General features: G+C 37.2%; 1 long non-coding RNA gene across 1 annotated transcript; it reads left to right on the top strand.

Annotated features, from left to right (window-relative positions):
• Positions 1–725: 725 nt before the first annotated feature.
• On the top strand, positions 726–22,585 carry LOC124615981. Its single transcript, XR_006979833.1, has 3 exons — positions 726–1,327; positions 12,422–12,641; positions 22,396–22,585. It is a non-coding gene; the product is annotated as an uncharacterized LOC124615981 (long non-coding RNA).
• Positions 22,586–22,863: the final 278 nt, after the last annotated feature.

Raw genomic sequence — 22,863 nt, 5'->3', positions numbered from 1 at the left:
ACGAGCAATGATTTTTGTGCCAGCATAATTCACCCCTTACAGTGCCAAAATCAGATTTAATCCAGAATAGTGAAGATCATCCTGCGCACTTCGCTATTATTTTTTAATTGGGATGGGATATTAATAGCAAATTTCGTAAGGGAATATATGTATCGCAAAGGCACTGTGAATGTCCCGAATTCCTTAAATAAATGTCTGCAAGGTGATATTGGGTGGGCTCCAGCTATCATTCTGATTTCACGCTTTTGTGCAATGAATACTTTTTGTCTTAATGAAGAACTGCTCTAAAATATGATGCCATATGAAAGCAGCGAATATAAATAGGCGTAGTGAGCTAATTTACTGGTACATTTATCGCCAACATTTGCAGTAACCCTAATAGTGTAAGTAGATGAACCGAACTACTTCAACAGATCATCAATGTGTTTCTTCCTGTTCAATTTCTCGTCAATGCACACACCCAGAAATTTTGAATATTTTGCCTTACTGGATAAAACCTGGAATTTTAGCAGTAAACAAAGATCACAGACTTGTGTTAGTTGATAGTGACGGCCTTATTGGCTGTAAAATACATATATGAATTATATGGATGTGTTCTTCGAACAAAATACAGTGGCTGTAGTTCTGCTTTGGCACCCTGTCACGGTCGTGACCTAGCGCAAAACTTGGTCCGTCTTGAAGATCATATCGATACGTACATCGAATTTCGAATAAGACCTAAGTCGATAGACTATATTTATTTACTGCAATAGTTAGCAAACATACGTGGTCGGGAGGTGGTTTTTATTAAAACAACAGTCTCGTGGTTATGACATTTGATCAGCCAAATTCTTAAATTATATTTAGTTCAAGAGTATGCAGTTTGGAGATAGAATGAAAAAAGTGTTGCCTTTGCTGGCAGCAGCTGTTTTGATTTATCACGGGACTCTGTATTACATGAAGCCGGTCTATGCACCCGAAGGTGGAAAAAACGCCCAGAACAATAAGAAAGAGAGTTGATTACAAGTGTATATGATCGTGTGGATGGACAAATTTAAGTAGATTACTTCTGTGTATAGTAAACATTGTGAAACTTTTTTATCAGGTGCAAGTTGCCGGAATTGGACAGTTGCCAGCTGTACAACAGCTAGTGATGAGAACATTTTGAGTTGTAGATACTCGGCTAGTTATGAGAGTCAGAAGACCAAGAGGAATTACAAATGCACAAATCATTATTGTCTCTTTTATAGGCATCCTTGGAGGCATTTATATCTGGAAACCAGTACTACAGAGAACTGTTTTTAGGAAAGAGGGCGTACCTGTGGAAGTCCCAGACAAGTGAAAATACGTAAGTGCCAGTATGTTGTTCAGATATACCGACAGTAGTGGGTAAAGTTGTTTAAGTTGCTTACTTCTCACAGTAATCTCGCCCTGTCATCGATATCTGGGAGTGTAAAATGCTTTCTTGCAGTAATACCTGTGTTTTCTTGTGTGATACTACGCGAAACGTAATCGTAACAATGTACATTTTTCTGTTTATACTTTAAACACTGGGTATGGAAAATCAGAAGGTAAATTGTTTATATTTTTGAAGGCTGATAGCCATTTGTATTGAATCCTCTAAATAATTCAGTGGGCGCACACACACATAGAAACTCTGTTTTAAATTTTAATCAAACGTTCCGCAACAAAATATCTGGCAGAAAGTGCACTTATGAGTTATGGTTTCTTCTTATAACTTGTTTTATGAACTTATAAACGTTGTCGCTAACCAAAGATTGATTTCATCTAAATAAATGCCGTAGAAGCAGCTTGCTATTCATGCCAGTAGACTGCATATTATTGAGCAGTATCTGATATTGATGGGTATTCTACCCATTGTTTCAATAGATCAAAATATGAATAACGGATGGGGTAGAATTACCTCCTTGCGTATGTAGACTATTATTGTAGACTTGAGGTGCAGGGTTTGCAACAACTTGATACTTCTTTTATTTCTCTCAGTTCTTCTTTATCAATCTACTTCTGTTCCCATTGTCACATTAGTGATCAAACTGGCTGCTCCCTTCCTCTCTTTTAGATATTATCGTCTACTGTTTTTTTTCCTGTGGAGCTGTCTTGCTTGTTTCTTTGGTTCAGGCCCCTGCATGACATTCATATTTGATCTTCAGTAGCCTATTTCCTTCAACGTATTTTTCTCTGTTGTCACGTTAAGGAATGAGTAATCTAGCACTTAATCTACTTTTCATTCATGTCTGTATTTAATATAGTAAAATAAAATGGTGAATGGCAGCCATTCACCTAACTTGCCTACAGCTGATTGACGACCCCACAGGCATGCTAACTCATCCACCCATGTTTGTGACACTTCTGATTATTTATAAGTTGCTGCTCAGGCTGAGAAAAGAGTGATGGTGGGATAACCAAGTGACCGCTGGGAGAGTGTACAAAGCATGGAAGAGTTAGGTAATGGAGGCATAATACAGGAGAACCAAGTGGCTATCATTGAAAATAAGAAAAATAAGGGACAAGATGACTGTCTTTTATTTTATTCCTCTTTGCAGATTTACGTAAAGGTGATTTTAAGCAGTATCCAAGAAAGGTATGTTTCTCACAATTTAACATCTAGCATGTGTTTATCCCGCATATGTTTGCAGATAAATTGTAGAAATAATGGTTTCTATACAGGAGGAAGGGTAAAGGGTTTTATTCTGACTGCAGGACTTGTATTTCGAGGAAATGAATGGTTCTATGAGTAAAATCAATTGTCTCCTTCTGCTCTACCAAAGGCAGTCACTGAAAGGTATGAGAAATTTACTCAGAACATGGAATTGAGAGGAATGAAGGTCAAGGAAACTGTGCGATTCCATTTGTCTGCCTTGACCTGGGTCATAAGTGTGTTGTGTCATGCGATGTCATTGTGGTGTTGTGCTTTTTAATCAAGTCTTGTTTGTAAAAGGCATGTTGTATTTGGTAGTGAACACCTGTGGTGGATGTACATGTTTGAATGTGTTTGTGTTATGTTTGATATTCCCTCATTTAACTTTGTGCAGTCATTCTGTGAAGTTTTTGGAAGAGTGTAATGTGTTGTTAGTGAGTTATGTCGATTTATTGTTTCGTGCATTTGAGTTTGCTTTGGGTATGATTAGTGTTGTGTATGTTTTATGGACCTTGAAATGTAATAGTGTTTTTATTATTTTTTGTTAGAGATGGATATGACAGAATAATTTAATAGTTGTTAACTCAAGAGATGTGCTGGCTGATGATATAATGACTACAATAAGGTTTTTATAGTCGTTCGGCTCAATTGCATACTACATGAGGTGGTGTGTGTGTGTGTGTGTGTGTGTGTGTGTGTGTGTGTCTGAAACTGGCTTGAGACTCGACAAGGACCGCCATATATGGCCGTGTCCCCAGGACAGTATTTGGCAATCTGTCGAAGGGAGTCACTGGTTTGAGAGATGTAGTTTTGCTATCAGGGAAATTGTTTTAATTGCATATTATTTTTGTTACCGTTAATCATTACATCTTTGAGGAGTTATTGTGTTTTTTTTTTTTTTTTTTGAGGACTTATTCTTTTTAAAGGAATGCGAGAATGATTTTAGTCTTTGTTTGTTATATTTCTTTGTGGATATTGTGTTTAGAAGTGGGTTTTGATTGGTTAAAGGGTGGTAGGGGTTGGGAGGTTGGGATTTTTTGAAGGATTTTGTTTAGTTTATGTGTGTGTGTATTTCTTTGTTTTATTTTGTCTTTAATGCATTATTTACAGTTTTTTCCATTTGTTTCTGTGTATAGTTTTTTTATTTGTGTTTTACTGGTTAAGTGGCTCTGGGGGTTCTTAGTTTTTGAGTTGTGTGAGGTACTTTGGTATCATTGGCATCATTTGAACTATATAGGTCAAGGTAATGTTACAACACTGCATTTTGAATTTGCATGTGTTGGATTTTTTATGTTGAGGGTGTCATTTGAGGTGTATAGGTGAAGGGAACGTTGCAATACTGTGTATTGCAGTTGTATGTTTGATTTTTTGGTATCAAGGGCTTCTTGTGGGCCATATAGGTCAAGTGAAATGTATGAGTCTCATCAGTTGAATGATCCTGTGACAGTTTGTGTTGTCCTACTTTGTATCCATTCATATCCTCTGTTGGTTCTATTTGGTGAAGGTTCCACAAACTTCTGTAATATTGCAGGATGAGTTGTATGAGTGTTTTGTATGTAGTCTCTTATGTAGTCTGGTTGCACTTCCCTAGTATTCAACCAGTGAACCACAGCCTGCCTGCCACCTGCTTTACCTACAACTGAACCTGTGTGATCATACCACTTCATATTCCTACAGATTGTTGCATTCAGGTATTTGTAAGAGTTGACCAATTTCATCTGTGACTCATTGATATAATAGTCATAGTCTACAATTTTTTTTTTATCAGAACATTTCATTTCGTGAAGCACACAGTTTTACATTTATGAACATTTAACCAAGTTGCCAAGCTTTGCACCACTTCTAAAATCCTATAACACAAAGTAACGGAGGTAATTATTAATATTTTCTGCAAGGTCATTAATATAGTCCATAAATAGGAAGGATCCTAACACTCTTTCCTATGGCACTCCCAATGTTACTTCTACATCTGTAAATGACTCTCCAACCAAGATAACATGCTGTGACTTCCATACCACAAGATCCTCATGCCAGTCACAAATGTCTGTTGATGCAATATAATATCATACTTTTTATTATAAAATCTCTGTGCCTTATCTTTACAGTCTCCCACCATATCCTAAAGCCCCACTTCCTGGCCACAGAGGAGCATTCCCCTCATAACTCAGTACCACCCAGCACTGGAACAGCAGAGTTTCGACTACTTCTCGTCGTGCTTTGAAAGGGGAAATGTCCTGCCCGCTGTTCTTCCCAACCCTCCCATATCGGTATTCCACCGTCCTCCAAACCTACACAATATACTCGTCCATCCCTACACAATACTTGCTCCCGACCCCTTACCTCATGACTCCTACCCCTGTGATAGACCTAGATGCAAGACCTGTCCCATACATGGTACAAAATTTGTACCACAGCCAAGACTTGAACGCAGGTCTCCTGCGTACTAGGCAGATGTGCTAGCCATTACATCATCATATCAGTATAGCTAACACAGCTGCATGGACTGCCCTAGTCCAATGCCCTCCCTAAAACAAACTTCAGTTCTCGTCTCCAGCCTGTTTTTCCCTTCTTAAATTGTCAGTACTGCCAAGGCTCTGGCATAGGTGGTATTGACACTTTAAGAAGGGAAAATAGGCTGAAGGCATGAATTAAAGTTTGTATTAGAGAGGGCACTGGACTAATGTCGTCATGCAGCTGTGTTACCTGTACTATTATGGTGATGTTATGGCTAGCATATCTACCTAGTAAGCAGGAGACCTGGGTACAAGTCCTGGCCATGGCACAAATTTTAATTCATTTCTTCAGGCTCTATCAGTATCATAGCTAAAGTTGAGACTTTATCATAGATAAAGTTAAGACTCATGTGTATCAAGGAAAATTAAATTCCATATTTTACTTCATCAAATTTCCTGCTATTATTTTGTATCTTAAACCTCACTTTCTCTCTCCTTGATTCATTAAATTCAAAATTTCCTTACACCTTTTCCAAACATATGCTGACACTTTCTGCTCTTTCATTTGTCTCAAATAATTTACACTCACCTTCTTTGCTCTTCTTTACTACCTCAAAAGGAATATACACCACAATATCTAATTACTGATAGGCTCTAAAACAGCTAACATGAACCCCAACTTACTAGATTTAAGTTTCTGTGTCCTCTGAACAATGTAGCTGGTTGAAGAATGTGCCAATGCTGCACTGATATTTCGAACTCCAGACCTCTGCATGTGTGCCCCAGCCCACCCAGTGCTGCTGCTGCTTCTGCAATTCGGACTGCTTCCTATGCGCTACATGTGTTCAGCAACTCTCCTCAGTTTACATGGCTCGTCTCATCACATCTGCTGCTGCTGCTGTCTCGTGTCTTCTTCCTTGTTATGTTTTTCTCGTGAAATATTTGTATTTCTTGGATGTGGTTTAAATTTCCAGGACATGAACTTATTACATTACGTGACACACTTTTTGCACCCAGCAATATGCAGACCTCTAGCTCTTTCTTGTTACCTGCAAGCCACAGATTTGTCACTTTTAATTCAAACTTCATTTCCTGCCCCTCTACCCAGTGCACTCATGTTGAATTGCACCACCTGTTCTCAACAAAAGCTTTAAAAACATTTCTCAAGCATAGTAATACCACATTGTGCATTGCCTACACTATCCATAACATCAGTTTCTTAAAGGCCCACACAGTGGATGCCTTATTGGAAGATCCCCCCGTGGTACCTAATCTCCAGAACAGTTTTCGGTTTAGCTGTGAGTCTATAGAAAGCGATATATTAGTTAACATCCGGTACAGGTGGTCATGCAGGTAGCTAGTCTATTTCAGATAAGTCCTGGGGTGCCAATATAGTGTATTTATTAGCAAACACTGTAAAATAGTTTCCAGTTAAATAGTTGAAACAGATCAGCACATATGTTACTAAAGACAAAGAGCATGGTTAAGACAACTAGTACAGAGAACAGCCTCAGATTACACTCTATGGCGGACTGATGAGACGGGCGTGCGGCAGAAATCTCGTGTGTAGCTCTTACAACTTCGTAGCTTTTGAATGCAGTCTGTAGATAAATAATTTTCATTTGTTTTCAGGTTTAACTGGTTTACTGCATAGTGGTATTGTAGTATTAAAGTTTTAATGATAGTTAGGCTGATCCTAGCTTTCACTAGCCTAATGTACTCTGATTATTAATACTTATTAAAGAAAAATCTGTTTTGCATCATCTGAATGTATGTGGTTTCTCTGTATATAGATTGCCAAAGATTCTTTGTCATGGCTTGCTTACATCTCCTCACGTGAATGACTCACTACTGCGGCATACAGTCCCTCCGTTACCAATTTCTGTGTGAGAAGCAGCTTCTCATTTGCTGATGCTGTATCCTCCAGTGCTGCTTGAGAGAGCAAATTACTTCTGCTAGCTGCAGTGTCCCAATAAATGTAAAATTCAGAAAGTAAAATGCTGTCCCCAAGTAAGGGGTATCTCACACACGGTTCCCTTCTAACAATCCTACTTTAGATTTTTCATTGTTTTCTTAAATCATGGTAGGCAGGTTTTGTGATGGTCTATTCAACTTTTTTTCCATATCTTCCCACAATGGCAGTGATGCACAGTCTCTAATTAAATAGATATTGATGAGACACAAAACTCTAATTCTGTTCTTTTTGTACAACTAGAAGAAAGTCAGAATGTGCAATGTTGTTAACATCCGAAGGACTGATAGTACAAACAGTTTTGAGATCCAGTGTCATATCCATTGTAGAAAAAGCAAAATTTGAGGAAAATATTTTGTATTAAATTAAAGCAGCCGCATCTAGTTGCTGTGTCACTGTGCCTTTGTGGGAATTATTGTACTGCATAGATAAATAGTTGCTGAATGTCAAAACACCCATACATGCTGAGGTAATGGTGTTTTCAAGGTTCGAACAACATTACGAAACATTGCGTGTGAAACAACTCCAGCTGCTTTATTAGCAAAAGGACTGCACTGTCCTAAGGCTTCCTTTTTCCCACCCCACTAGCAACAATGGTTGTATAGTGACTACATTTCCAAACTGAATCATTAACTTAGGTGATTCACCCTCTTCCTACTCTTCAACTGACCTCCCTCTCTCCTCCTCCCCCCCCCCCCCCCCCCCCCCCCCCACACATCCCCCTTCTTCTTCTACTATTTCAGAGATGCAGGGCAAAAATGAAGATACTTATTCGACAACACATTTACATTTACAAAATTTGATTATCTTAGAAAGTTATCCACCATACGTAAAGCAGTTGTCCCAATGATCTGTTTTTAAAATCACTTAAAGCTATGTCGTTAAATTGACCCCAGCAGTTATTTGACTCTGAGTGTGTTTGGACTGCAAGAGGAGTAGTGGCGAAGCAGCCAGTCAGGTGAGAATCCAAGGAGTTGGTCATGGGAGGGGGGATTCATGATTCACATCCCCCATTCCTCCCTCTGCCCCCCCCCCCTTTCTCCCCCTAGGAACATATTGGTAAAAAAATGTATATTTTTACATATTTTATTGTATGGACTATAAGACTCACTTACTTCTTTAAAAAAATTGCCTTCAAAATTCAGTTGTGTCTTAAACTCGAAATTAATATATATTAAATCTCCAGTGTTTGATTTAAAATTCCTGCCAGTCTTAAGAATGACCATATATCTGATGCCACAGGGAACCTATCTCTAGCTGGCAACACTGGATTCAACTGGCAGTAGCAGTGCACCGATGTGATGAACATGAGTTGTGGGGATTCACAAGCTTGCTAACACTGTCTCTCTCCCACACTGACATCACAAACTTAGAACACTGTATGTAGGTTATGATGCGTCACTGCAGTCTATGGTGCCAGTGAACTTGAATGGTGGTATCGGTAATGGTACAAAAATTTTTGTTGGTATCTAGTTTCGTAAAGGAAAAAAATAAAAGCTATTTGTATGATGTGTGCTATAAATATGCATATGCAGAAGAACATGGAAGAAAAGCAGCTAAGTGGCATTTTGGCACTCAACCAACAGAAAAAAAACCTTCATGATTTGGGGGATAGTAAACAAGAACTGAGAAAAATGAGGAAGACTAAATGGGCAAATAGAGGACTGAATGCAAAGTGGCCAAAACTAGAACACAACGTATTGGATTGAAGGACACCGTCAAAATGACATCAGAATTAATACAAAAATGATTCAAATCCATGATCGTAAGCTAGCACTACAGTGCAACTTAACAGAAAGGTGGAGTTGGTTGGTGCTACAGGTTCATGAATCATCGCGGACTTGGGATGGTAACCAAAACCAAAGTATCTCGGGAAATGCCACAAGAGTGTGAAGACATATTTTTCCATCACTTTATTATTCAACACTGAAAGAAAACCGGTGTGGAATTAAGCCAAATAGCAAATATGGACTTAACTCCTCTGACATTTGATGTGCCGAGTAACAGAACTGTTGGCGTAAAAGGTGCTAAAACTATAACTATAAAAACAAGTAGACATGAAAAAATGTGCTACACTGTTGTCCTTTCTTGTCAGGCTGCCTGTCCTAAATGTAATCCAGTGATCATTTTCAAGTGCAAAACAATGCCAAAGTCTTTTCAAATACCACCAGATGTTGTTATTCACGTACATGACAAAGGTGGAGAGATGCTGGTATTATGAAATTATGGATTAACAGAGGGTGGGAGAGAAGGAAAGCTGCTTTATTGAAGAGTTCTCTTGTGCTAGATTAGTTTAGTAGTCTTTTGAAAAATTATGTGCAAGAGAAATTGAGACAGGGAAATACGGAGCTTCCTGTTATTCCAGGAGGACTTATTTCACAATTGCAACCTCTTGTCGTCATGATAAATAAACGATTTAAAGTGTACTTGAGAAAGGAGTTGAACAAATGGTTAATGGATGAAACCCAACATGAATCCATGCCAAAGGGAGTTTTAAAACGACCTACAATCGAACAAGTGTGTCAGTGGATAAAACAGTCTTGGCCTAGAATGACAGAAGATGTTATTCTTTACTCTTTCAAGAATGACAGTATAAGTAATGCTCTCAATGGCAGTGAAGATCATCTTATATATATATGAAGAGGACAACAATGAAGATGAAGAAGACGAAAGTTCAGATGACGATTTTTAGGGATTTTAAAGGTCAGTTTGTTCTTATAAACCAAGAATTTTGTTTTGGTCTGACTTTGCAATCTAATAATAAAAATTTAAAAAATATTATTTTAGAAAAAAATTGATTAAAAATTGAGGTGAACCTTATAGTCTGTAGTGTCCTATAGTCCATAAAATATTGTACGTCAAATTATAAATTTCTCGGGTAACTTTCAGAGAAAAAGTAACATGACAGTTAATATTCTCAAAAATGGCAAGGAATCCTAAAAATTTCTAGCTACTGTATGTTTATCACAGGATACTTTTCAGTTGGTTGCCCATGTGAATGGAAATGTAAGCTGACTGGCTGCTGTAAAACATTCCAGCCATGTAAGGGCACCTGCACCCATTCGCAAGCTGACCACTCCTGTTGTCAACAACAAATTTGACATAGTTTGTGATTCCACAGGGAGACCTGGCAAACCACAGGAAGCTGAGTAAGGCCAAACAGAAACAGAAAGACTCTGCACAAAGAAAAAAGAACAGATAGGCTGACTTTGCAAACATAAGCAGAAATGGCTGAAAGAAACAGTACCCCAATACCCCTCCCCCTCCTCCTCCCCCCCCCCTCCAAATTACACAGTTGCATAGCCATAGTCTGCAGATCTGTGTTCACAGTTGTAATACTGAGTGAAATCCTGATAGCGTTGAGAGCACACCTCAGTTTTATATTTTGTAAACTATGAAACTGCCAAACTATTGAGAGTTTGTTCTATTACAATTCTGAAATCAATTGCTTTGCATTTCTCTGAACTGCAATGTTTGGAAGCTGTGCTAAAGTGAGATACTAATGTCTGTTGTAAACAAATAATTATTACTATATTAAAACATATTTGAATGTTAATATTATTAAAATCTGAGACATGTTAAAAGTGGGAGTGACAGCGAGTTATACTGGGTGAAGTAGAGACAATAAAAGTTTGGGAGTCCTTAAGAACTGAACCACGAATCCGAACCTGGAGAAAATTCTATGAGCACCACAATGCAGGCAATTTTTTCTGCATTGTTTCACAAAGTACTTTAGGACCTAAAAAGTAGATAGTGCTGGTTAACTGTAATGTCTTGGAACTAATTCATAGTGGACTATTCTCATTAGGTCAAGGAAACAAACCAACACTCTTTTGATATTTGTTCTTATTTCTTTGGCTTCCTTCGGTTGTGGTGACTGAGTACTGTCAGAGCAAACTAAGTTGGCACATGGCGTGGTGGCTGATGGGTGTGCTTATAAAGACATTTCCCATTTACAATCACTCTCTATGGCACCCAACTGGGTTGAGTGTCAGCTGAGACTGCATGGACAATAATTTTCCGCTGGCTTGATTGTTGATGGGTTTTTTGTATTACTGTCTTGTGTACTGTAAAAGTTTTTGAAGGAAAAATAAAGCAGTAAGGCCAGAGTGACACACACACACACACACACACACACACACACACACACACACACACACACAGAGAGAGAGAGAGAGAGAGAGAGAGAGAGAGAGAGAGAGAGTTATATTTGATGAGGGAGAGATAACAATTTGGGAATCCCCCTTCAGAATTGAACCATACCTGGAGCACATGGAGATAAAATACTTTGACAATAATTACAGAACACTACAGTCAGTTGCTACAGTTAATCAGTTGTTCTGTTAAGATCAAATGTGATTTGTTACAGATTTTTTAGTGTTATTGCCCATTCTGGAAGTCAGTAGATTTTTGGCTATGGTTTATCTTCCATAGACATCTGAACAACTTTTTTATGATTAAAAAAGGAAGTGGAAACAGCTCAGTCATGAAGTGTGTTCGTTGTCTCATCAAAGAATGTAGCTCCACAGTATTCCATGAAACTCATATTTTCTGCTTTTCTTTCCTTATTTGGCATAAAATTTGTGTAAATAGTTAATATTGACATGTGGCAGGATGTACATTCTGGAAAGATGACTGGTAAGTGTCAATCTACAGAAGTGTATGTCTAGATCTGTGGGTGCTTACTTCACTATAAGAACCTTTCTGTCAGGATCATTAGACCAACAAAATATTAGTTACTGTAGTGCTAGAAAAGCAGCACAGTGGTCCTGGAAGAAATGAAGCTGTAGAGATAGTTCGCGTGTCGTATCTGGCTAGTGTTTTTGGTGAGAGCACTGCTTGTGAAATGCAAGGGTCCAGTGTCTATCCAACATACAGTTGTAATCTTCAGGAAAGATTCAGGAACTGCTTATTTCTCTTACCCTTGTGGTGGTTGAGGACTGAGTGTAGACTTTATTAATCATCCTCAGCAGCATTTAATAGGACCTCTTCCTGGATGTTTATTTCACAATTTTCAGTTAAAATTATTATAAATTACAGCACATAATTCACTTTTGTATGCATTGTTTGTTTCTACAAAAACTGTGAACAATAAAGCCCAACAGTCCAACTTGCTGTATTAACGAGCATCTTTGATGTTCATGAAACAAAGGAGAGTAGCTGTCTGTAGTGAAAAGTTGCAGGACGTCACATACATTGGCCCTTTGATGAACACGGGTTTTATTCAGTGCTTCCATTAAAATTTTCTGGTATAAATGTTCAAAACGTATATATGTAAGTTTTACATTATCTGTTATTATATTATGATTTTTTAAATGTTCACAACATATTGTTCAAATATTTTGTTTCATGTTTCAGGATTTCATTATGTGCAAAACTATGGATAAACAAGGGACATTTTTGCAGCGACTTAGGAACAGACCTCTGTATCCAGTAATTCTTGGATTTGCACTGACAATAGGTGGAGTTATTGGCTATAAATTTTTGTATTTACCTAAAAAGAGAAGAAGAAATATGAAAGAAGCAGAGGAAATGGCAGACTTCTTATTCACAAAGGAACAGTTGCTAGCTCCTGAAGGTAGTTCATAGTTTTCACAGTATAAATCAACACATTATGCAAAATTAGAAAATGAAGCATGAAAATAAATGAAACAAAGATATAATATCCCTTTCAGGTCATATTAGAATAGTTTTTGGAATGGGAGTATTACAGATTATGAACACAAATTCTTGGTACTGCAAGAAGGAAGTTGTTGAGCATATAATGTGCATGAAGTATAAAAGTATAATCCTAATTTTAATATCACAGACATCGGCCTAGCATAAAGATATGTAAGAAGCAACATTTCAGTCATGCTAAAGCCATTAGTAATTGTTGAATTACTTTTTGAAATGTTATATTTTCTAGGAAAATCACTCATAATTTTAACAGTAAATTACCAGTTCTGTCTCTCACTGCCCATCTTAAGATAATGAGAAGGAAGTAGTAGTACTTTACTAAGAACTTGGAGAAATCCACATTGTCAATGGATATGAGTCAACAGTGTTGTGCAAATAAGGGATAATTCCCTGGTGGGATGACACTCCTTACATATATCCGTTGACACTGTAGATTTCTGTTTTTGGTAGGGAACTGCTTCCTTCGTATGATCTGAAGTTGTCCGCTGACAGTCAAAACTTGTAATTTCCTATTGAAATTACATGTGATTGTGACAGAAAATAAACCATTAAAATAATTTTTCACAAGATGTCATGAAGGCTATGATGGCCAGCAACTTAACAGATAGCACCGTAAGGTGTCATTCATGTGCTGCAAGATGAAAGGACTGAGTGTTGCATATTGTGTTTCATATAAGGACAGGTCTTTCTGGAACATATTTAATATGCATCAGAGAATGTTAAGATCTCCATCAGTTTCTTTCAGAAACCATGTATTTGTCATCATGACACATTATAATTTTTTACATGAAAATGTCTATCTTTTCATTAAAAAAATTTAATAGTTCATGATTATGAAACCCATCATCTTTGAGTATAACAGGGCACCATAGGTGAAAATATGTAGTTGTATATCTGTACAGAAATTAACTTTTCAGTTAACCTCTGCTCAGGTAGGATTTAGAACAAAAATAAGGATGTGTTTGTGTACATAATTAAGTTTCATGTTCCTTGTATGAGTGTTTATTTTTGCTTGTGATTTGGTTTGCCATTATTTAATCCTCAAACCACTGCAAAAATTAGTATATAGATATTAGTGTCAATTTCATTCAGAAACAACTGAATCATTAAAATTGAACAAAGCTACACAGCCTGTTGGAGTTCATATCAGATTCTATTCGGAAATCACAACTTAGATACTCTTTTAAGCGTAATATGCTGCAGATCCCTCAAACAAAAATTTTGCTCAGTAGGTGGGAGAAAGAACAAGTCACATCGCTCTACAATTAGAGTAAGAGAAGTGATCCACAAAACTGCTGACCAAGACCATTGACATCTATCTGTTGTAGAATTGTGGAACATATCTTGAGCTCAGATGAAATGAGGTGTCTTGAACAGAATTATCGCCTCTGTACAACTTGCATGAATTCCAAAAATTAACAGTGTGAAACCCAACTTGCACTTCCTCATATGAGGTTCTGAAAATCAAGGATCAAGGCAGTCAGACTGATGCAGTTTTTCTTGGCTGCCGAGAAGCATTTGACTTGGTATCAGGCTTTTTCTAATTATCAAAAGTATGAGCTTAGTAAGTATCAAGTGATATTTGTGGCTGGATTGGATTCTTGGTAGGAAGAACTCTGCATGTTATTGCAAATGGAGATTCACTGATATAAGTAAGTTATTTCAGGCATGCCCCAGGGAAGTGTGTAGGGACCATTGTTGTTCATAATGCATACCCATAACATGGCAGACACTGTTGATAGCAACATCAGACAGTCTACAGATGATGCAGTTATCTGTGATGCAGTACTGTTTAAAAAAGCTACAAAAAATATTCAGTCAGATCTTGATAAGATTTCAAAGTGGTGCCAAGATTGCAACTTGTGCACTTCACAAAACAAAAAGTAGTATTGTATACCTAATTATCCAAAAGTCTCATTTGGAATTGGTCAGCTCATACAAATATCTGTGTGCAACACTTGGTGGGGGTATGAAATAGAATAACCACATAGATAAAAAATGTACTCACCAAGCGGCAGGAGAACACACATAAAAGATGGTTGTAATTGACAAGCTTTCGGAGTCAGTGGCTTTTTCTTCAGGCAGAAGGGCTGAAGGGGGAGGAACAAGGGTGAAGGAAAAGGACTGGAGAGGTGTAGGAAAAAGGTTAGATTTCCTTCACCCTTCTTCCTTCCCCTTCAACCCTTCTGCCTGAAGAATGAGCCACTGGCTCCGAAGCTTGCCAGTTACAATTGTCTTTTATGTGTGTGTTTGGCAGCGCATGATGAGTAGATTTTTTATCTATCCAATTAAATAATTTTGTCAATAATTGTTTGTTTTTGTTGCAATAGAATAACCACATAGACGACTGCAGGTAAGTCAAGTGGCAGACTTTAGTTCACTGGCAGGATACTGGGAAAATGCAGTCTATGAAGGAGACTGCTTACAAATCACTTGAGCATTCCACCTTAGAAAATAGTTCAGGTGTGTGGGGTCCACATAAATACCACTAACATGAGACATTGTAGGGTGGCATGAATGTTTTAAGATTTGTTGGTCTTGGGGGAAAATATCGTTGGAATGTTGAAAAACTTGCAGTCAGTCAGCCAACCAACCTACATGGCGATCACATATTATTCTTGCTGCTCGCTTTTGTGCATTCAGTTATTTCTTTCTGAGTGGTGAGTTACTCCATAAAATTATTCCGTAAGCCATTATTTAGTGGCCTTTTTTTTCCTCCAAGATAGAAATTACATGAAGTGCAGAAGTAGCTGAAATTAATTATCAGAGTAGTTCAATAATATGCTTCTTCCAGTTCAAGTTTTCGTCAGTATGTACACCAAAAAACTTGGCCCATTCTACCATATTTACTGACTCCTGCCCAAGTGCTACATCAGTTGCTGGTATAACCCTATTTGTTGCACAGAACTGAATATAACATGTTTTCTCAAAATTGAGTAGAGTTCATTTTCAGAGAACCACTCAATAATTATTTGTCTCCTCTGTGGCTTTCTTGCTAATGGGATTTATTTTTTAAAGCTAGTATTGTCTGCAAAAAGTACCAATTCTGTGTGTTTAATGTTGAGTGGAAGGTCATTCACGTGTATAAAGAACAGGAATGGACTTGCAATTGAACACCTTGTGATTTCTCTCTCCATTCTATACAATTTTTTATCCTTGGAACATTGTTTGAATTATTCAGCACAACCTTTTGCATCAAATTTCTTCAGTATTACTGAAATCAGGTTTGTTCAAAGCTATCAATTCCATAAAACTTATGTTTTTCTAAGAATGTAACATAATCTACACAGTCAAATGCTTTGAAAAGATTGCAACAAATATCCTTTGATATTTTATTGTTTAAGACTTGTAATATTTGATGAGTGAATACAAAAATAGCATTCTCAATTGAGCTAACATTCTGGAATCCAAACTGTGTTATACTAAGTAGGTTGTTTCTGCTTCAACGTGACTCTACTCTTGAGAGTGTCAATTTTTTGAATGTTCTGGAAAACGATGTCAGTTAGGAAATTGGACGATATTGCGTGGTAATTGGTTGTCTATCTTGTCATTTTTCTTATGAAGAGGTTTAACAATTGCATATTTTAATCTGTCTGGAAAAATTCTCTGTGCCAGTGATGTTTTACCATACATCACTAATGAAATTACTTACTAAGTTGGAATAACTTTTTATAACTCTGTTTGAAATTCTATCAGCACCAAATGAGCTTTTCATTTTTGGAATTTTTATAGTTCTATTAATTTCAGCCAAGGACATTGGTGATACATCTGGTTGCTTAAAGTTTTGTGAAATGTCATTTTTAATATATTCTCTCACTTCTTCAACTGAACTGTTTAATCCTACTTTTGCTGCCACATTTAGAAAGTGATTGTTAAAATTACTAATAGCTTGTGAATATCTGTCACAACATTGTCATTTAGTTTAATTGTTACAGTTTCTTCTATGCTGGCTGGCTGTCCTGTCTTCTATTTAACAACATTCCATGTAATTGTATTGTATTGTATTTATTTATCCTGTGGATCACATATTGTACAAAGTACACATGATATAGGACAAGTCATTTTTCTTAACAAATATGTAGTTTGGAGAAAAAAAATAGGCAATGGACTGCCATTTAAAAAAATGTACACAAAATTGTTCATTGATGAATGTAGTAATTTCACATACATAAAAATACAAACAATTTACATGGGGAACTAAGAAACATGTAGGCAATGTAGTGCTACTTTAAATTTACACAAATAATCACTGAGATTACAGAATAGTGAAAATGTCAACTGGAAACACAACGGAAGGACAATGTCATTTAAAAACTACATTAAACATGAAATTAACATTGAGATTACACAGACAATCAAGTTTTAATACTAATAGAATGTGTACTTGTACATTCAAAAAGCGAGTTAAAAAATTTGGGGAAGTGAAACTGAAACATAGTTGTGTATAGTAGAAATTAGGTTATTATTTTGCCTACAGAATGTTTTACTCTAATCACAGTATTTTACAAAGGAACTTCATAATTTTTCATTTCCAGGAATTCTTGTACTGAATAGAAACAGTGCTTTGTCAGAAATGCCTTTAGTTTATTTTTAAATATTAGATCTGGAGCAGTTTTTATTTGTTCTGGAATTTTATTGTGTAATACGACACCCAGATGAGTTATATATTTTTGGTATCATGATGTCCTTGAAAAAATTTGATGGATATTAGATTGCCCTCTGGTATAACGAGCGTGTATATCATTGTTTTGGATTAATTTGCCTGTTCTTGAGAGGTATTCCCTTGTGAATAGGATTGTTTCTTGAATGAATAAGGATGGGATGCTTAGAACATTAAGTTTTATAAATTGACATTTACAGGATTCCAGCTTTTTGAGGCCACAGATTATCCTCAGTGCTCTTTTTTGTAGTTTAAATATATTTGTGCTGTGAGTTGAATTTCCCCTATTAGCTGCATTATTAATTTCTGTCTAGATGTACATACTTCTTGACATTTTAATGGCTTTCCTTAAAATATTACAGTATTTTTATAGTAGTAGCATTCAGATGTGACACTAATTTGCTATAGAATAAATTGAATTTGAAATTAGCAGATCTTTCTATACATCTCTCTTAACTTAATCCTAGAACACTGTATCAGGTTCTCATAAATAAGCCTTACCGCTTTGAGTGAATCTGCCTCAGGGCTGCAAGGTGGTATATTGTTTATGTCCATTAATTGTTCATCATGACCAGATAGTCCATCAATGATGGGGTACCCATTAACTGTTTCAGCCTTAGCACTGTCTATGAAAATGAAAATGCTATCAATCAGTGTCATACTGTCGTGCTGCACACAAGGTGGAAAAATGACTACTGAAATTAGATTGAAGCATCCAGATAATGATTCCATTTTCCTGTCAGTATCCTTTAAGAAACCTACATTGAAATCTTCACAAACTGCTAACTGTTTCATCATGTCTAACAGGTAGCTAAACAACACATCTAGATCTCTTCTAATAACTGAAAGTTTCCCAGAGGGGGATCTGTAGACTGTTACGTTTACCAGAAAATTATTCTGCAGTAACAACTCACAAGCACATGCTCCTAGGTTCTGATCTATGCAAAAACTATATGTTTGAATATTTTTGCACTTGTGCCCAACTTCTACATTTGTAGCAACTCCTTCTTCTATGTTATACAAAAATTTATGCTAATCTGTAAACCCTGATATTTAACTTCTCATCCCTGAGGTTACATGGCGTTCAGAGAGGTACAGAACACACATCACTTGAGAATTTTCTACATCTAGGCGTACGAGCTCATATATCTTATTTTTCAAACCTCTCGCATTCCAACGAAACTAATTTTATTATTTGGGAAACTGTTGCATATGAGGGCATGCTGAAAAGTAATGCCTCTGAGTTTTTAATGTGAAACCTCCTACAGCTTATTAAATAACACAAATGTTACTAATTCTACGTCTTTATTCTTCATGTCTACAAATTTGCATACCTCTGCCCTAGAGAGCTCTGAATTGTAGCAGGTAATACGGTGGTGTGTAAGGAACAGCATGCTGTGAACGAGTTTCAAATTCAAAGTCTGTCCACACATGGAACACATCCTTAAGCATGACAATGCCAGACCCCACATAAGCATTGCAATGTCTCCAACACTCTCACACCTTGTGTTGACTGTCAGTGATCGTCCTAAACACAGTCCCGACTTGGCTTCATTCAATTTTCATCTGTTCCAAAACTTAAAGAACTCCTTCGATGACTTTACAGTGATAGTGATGAAGCAGTGCGAACAGGTATAAGGTTGTGTCTCTGTCAACAAAGTCAAACATTATACAGTGATGGTACCAGCATACTGGTCTTGCATTGAGAGAAATGTGTTTGTCACCAGGGTGACTCCGTTGAGAAATAAATATGTAGACATAAAGAATAAGGATGTTGAATGTTAATAACATTTGTTTTATTTAAAAAGCTGAAGAATTTTCACATAAATAATTTGGAGGCAATACTTTCCAGCACATCCTCGTATATTATGGTCCTGTTCTGCTCTAATTTCTGTCAGTAATATGACTCTTAACATAAAAAAAAAAAAAAAATGCACTCCTCTGACTTCACTAACCACAGGGATTTTGTCTTGTGTGTATATGACCCCTCTCCTCTTACACTTCCTCCAAGATGATCAGATAATCTGTCCTTCCCCCTCCTATTCAGCTGCAGGCCACAATTTGTATATCCAAATCTCCCAATTGCAGCAACAGGCACAGCATGGATATGAGACTTGCTTAAAACCTATCAACTCAGCTCTTTGTTTACATGGCTAACAGCGATGTGACATCATGACACTGTAAAACCACCACAAACCCAACACGAGTGTATGCTGTTGGTGCTTGTATTTCTTCCAGGTGACCTTTTGTAGTATATTATGAGTTGCTAGCTAGGCTGTTTCATGCTCCTCCTACTATAAGTACCTGATCCTCTGCATCAAAATCTGTGCACAAGGCTACCATTTTCTCTGTCACCTGGTTATGCTGGGCACTAGGTTTCACTATGCTTGTAACCTGGTATTCTACATCTAGCTTTTCCTGAAGCATTTAGCCTACACCCCTTCTATGACTGTTACATAGCGGCAGGACTCCTTTCTTTCTATTTGACTTTTCTACCAACCTAACCATAAAGTTGTTCATAAGTATCTGCTGCTCAAAACTGGTTGAGGTTCTTCTCCTCTTTCAGGTAAAAGGTCAGACTGATTGCTAACCAGAATTTGGATTGTGGTTTCAGAGGTTTTCTCCTTTTGCCTATTTCTTGTCACCTCGTCTGAGCTCCCACTGTCTCTTTCCTCTGTCAACCTATCTCATTCAAAAAATGCTACTTCTAATTCTGCCTTTTCCCCCTGTTCTATGATTTTCGTGTCTCAACTGCATATACGACTCCATGTGAGAGCCTCATCTGATAGTTTACTGCCTTCTCCACTACAGTCACTTTGGTAAAACATCAACCCAAGGTCCTGACAAAACTAACCAACCTACGGCAACATCTACTTTCTTCACACATGACACTTCTTTCACACTAAACTAAAAAAGCCCTATCACACACTTAAACTGTAATAAAGTAATAACTAGTGAAAACCTATCTTTCATTGAGTTGTGCAGCCAACTTCTGACAGCAGGCAGACATAAAAACACGAGAATGTAAATAACGCACAGATGTTCACTGAACATAAGCTTTAAATCATGGAAAACACACAAACAAACTAAAACTAAAAAAAGCAGATATTTTTAATAACAGTATTAAACAGAAATGTTAACATGCAGAAGCCTACATAAATTGTTTCAAGAACCAGTATTAAGTGAAGACTGTAGACAAATTCATTCCCTTACATTTCACTCCCATACGGACCATGAACACAAGATTAGGCTAATTACAGCATACACTAAGGTACTTAGGTGGTCATTATTCCCATACTTTATATGCACTTGGAATGGGAAGAGATTGTAATATGTGGTGTCAAGCTAAGTACCCTCTAACATGCTTAGTGGTCTGCAGAGTTATGTATGTGGATGAAGAAATGCTGCTCACAAATGGGCATATGAATGCCATCACTGATGTACAGACTGACAAAATATACTGTTTTTAGACAGTTTCCATTGCAGTTTGCCCTGCAACAGTCACTTTATCCTGCTTGTTATTGTATTTTAAAACTGTTAATGCATAGAGTTTATAGTGCTCATTCTTGTGCAGTATAGATATGTGACACACTATTTGGTTTCTGGGATCAATAATAATCAGGTCAAAGGCTATTGTTTCCATAAGATAGGAAAAGGGAAAACACTCAGGATTGAAGTAAAGGTAGTGGATGGAGTACTAAGGTTATTATAAAACCTTGGAGTAGACAGGTGTTAAAAGACTTTCATGGTTATTTTTACCCATGCTTTGTTCTTATTTATATTTTTGGCAGTATAAAATGTAGTGAATGAAAAATTGATAAAGAATTAAAATAAATGAAACTTTGTAGTGTTAAGGGGCAGTAGTTGTTTTTGATTGTGAGAATAATGGTGCTGTTCTTATTTTCTAAAAAAATACATTTTAATATTTTTATTTTCTTTTCTAATTTTCATTGTAGTCTTCCACATTCATAACGTTAAGTACAGGGCTATTACAAATGATTGAAGCGATTTCATAAATACACTGTAGCTCCATTCATTAACATATGGTTGCGACACACTACAGATACGTAGAAAAACTCATAAAGTTTTGTTCGGCTGAAGCCGCACTTCAGGTTTCTGCCGTCAGAGCGCTCGAGAGCGCAGTGAGACGAAATGGCGACAGGAGCCGAGAAAGCGTATGTCGTGCTTGAAATGCACTCACATCAGTCAGTCATAACAGTGCAACGACGCTTCAGGACGAAGTTCAACAAAGATCCACCAACTGCTAACTCCATTCGGCGATGGTATGCACAGTTTAAAGCTTCTGGATGCCTCTGTAAGGGGAAATCAACGGGTCGGCCTGCAGTGAGCGAAGAAACGGTTGAACGCGTGCAGGCAAGTTTCACGCATAGCCCGCGGAAAATTGGCTCATGCCACAACTGGAGACCGACTTCATCTTTCAACAGGGTGGTGCTCCACCGCACTTCCATCATGATGTTCGGCATTTCTTAAACAGGAGATTGGAAAACCGATGGATCGGTCGTGGTGGAGATCATGATCAGCAATTCATGTCATGGCCTCCACGCTCTCCCGACTTAACCCCATGAGATTTCTTTCTGTGGGGTTATGTGAAAGATTCAGTGTTTAAACCTCCTCTACCAAGAAACGTGCCAGAACTGCGAGCTCGCATTGACGATGCTTTCGAACTCATTGATGGGGACATGCTGCGCCGAGTGTGAGAGGAACTTGATTATCGGCTTGATGTTTGCTGAATCACTAAAGCGGCACATATCGAACATTTGTGAATGCCTAAAAAAACTTTTAGAGTTTTTGTATGTGTGTGCAAAGCATTTTGAAAATATCTCAAATAATAAAGTTATTGTAGAGCTGTGAAATCATTTGTAATAACCCTGTATTTTACTGCGTGATGATATGCGCTTTTTTCCTTATGTATAAAGTTGATGACAAAAGGATTACTGGAGTAACTAAAGTGCAAAAATAATTCTTGTTACAGGTACTGGAGAATCTGGTGACTGAAGCATCTTAGTTAGCAAGAACTATAAATATATTTTGTAGCATATGGTGGTGTACATAAGATTTCAGTTTTGTCGTGCTGTCATTTCCAGTTTGGAAGGGTGGTCTCTTGTTTTGAACAGTTTATTAGTCACTAACCTTTGAAAGTAAAATATTTAAAAAAATATTAACATCATTTTTTCTTTAATTTTGCATCTCTTTCACGATCTTAGACTAGGTGTAGTCTGATTAGAATTACTTCTGACACTTCATGTGTTAGAGCTGGTTTTCTCCACTCACAGCACTCAGTCACACCTGAACCATTCACGTTGCTGAACTGCTTCAGCAGTTGGTCAGTTTACTTTCAATTCCTTGTCTGACATTCTTACTTGATGTGTTCGGATCCCGAAGCATGGGTCTGGCACTTTTATTTTGTATTTGATCACACTTGTTAACCACACCAAAAACA

The sequence above is a fragment of the Schistocerca americana genome, chromosome 5 (genome assembly GCF_021461395.2).
Source record: "Schistocerca americana isolate TAMUIC-IGC-003095 chromosome 5, iqSchAmer2.1, whole genome shotgun sequence".
NCBI classification, from domain to species: domain Eukaryota; kingdom Metazoa; phylum Arthropoda; class Insecta; order Orthoptera; family Acrididae; genus Schistocerca; species Schistocerca americana.
The sequence above is the reverse complement of the archived record's forward strand: the minus strand, read 5'-3'. Positions and strand labels throughout refer to the sequence as shown.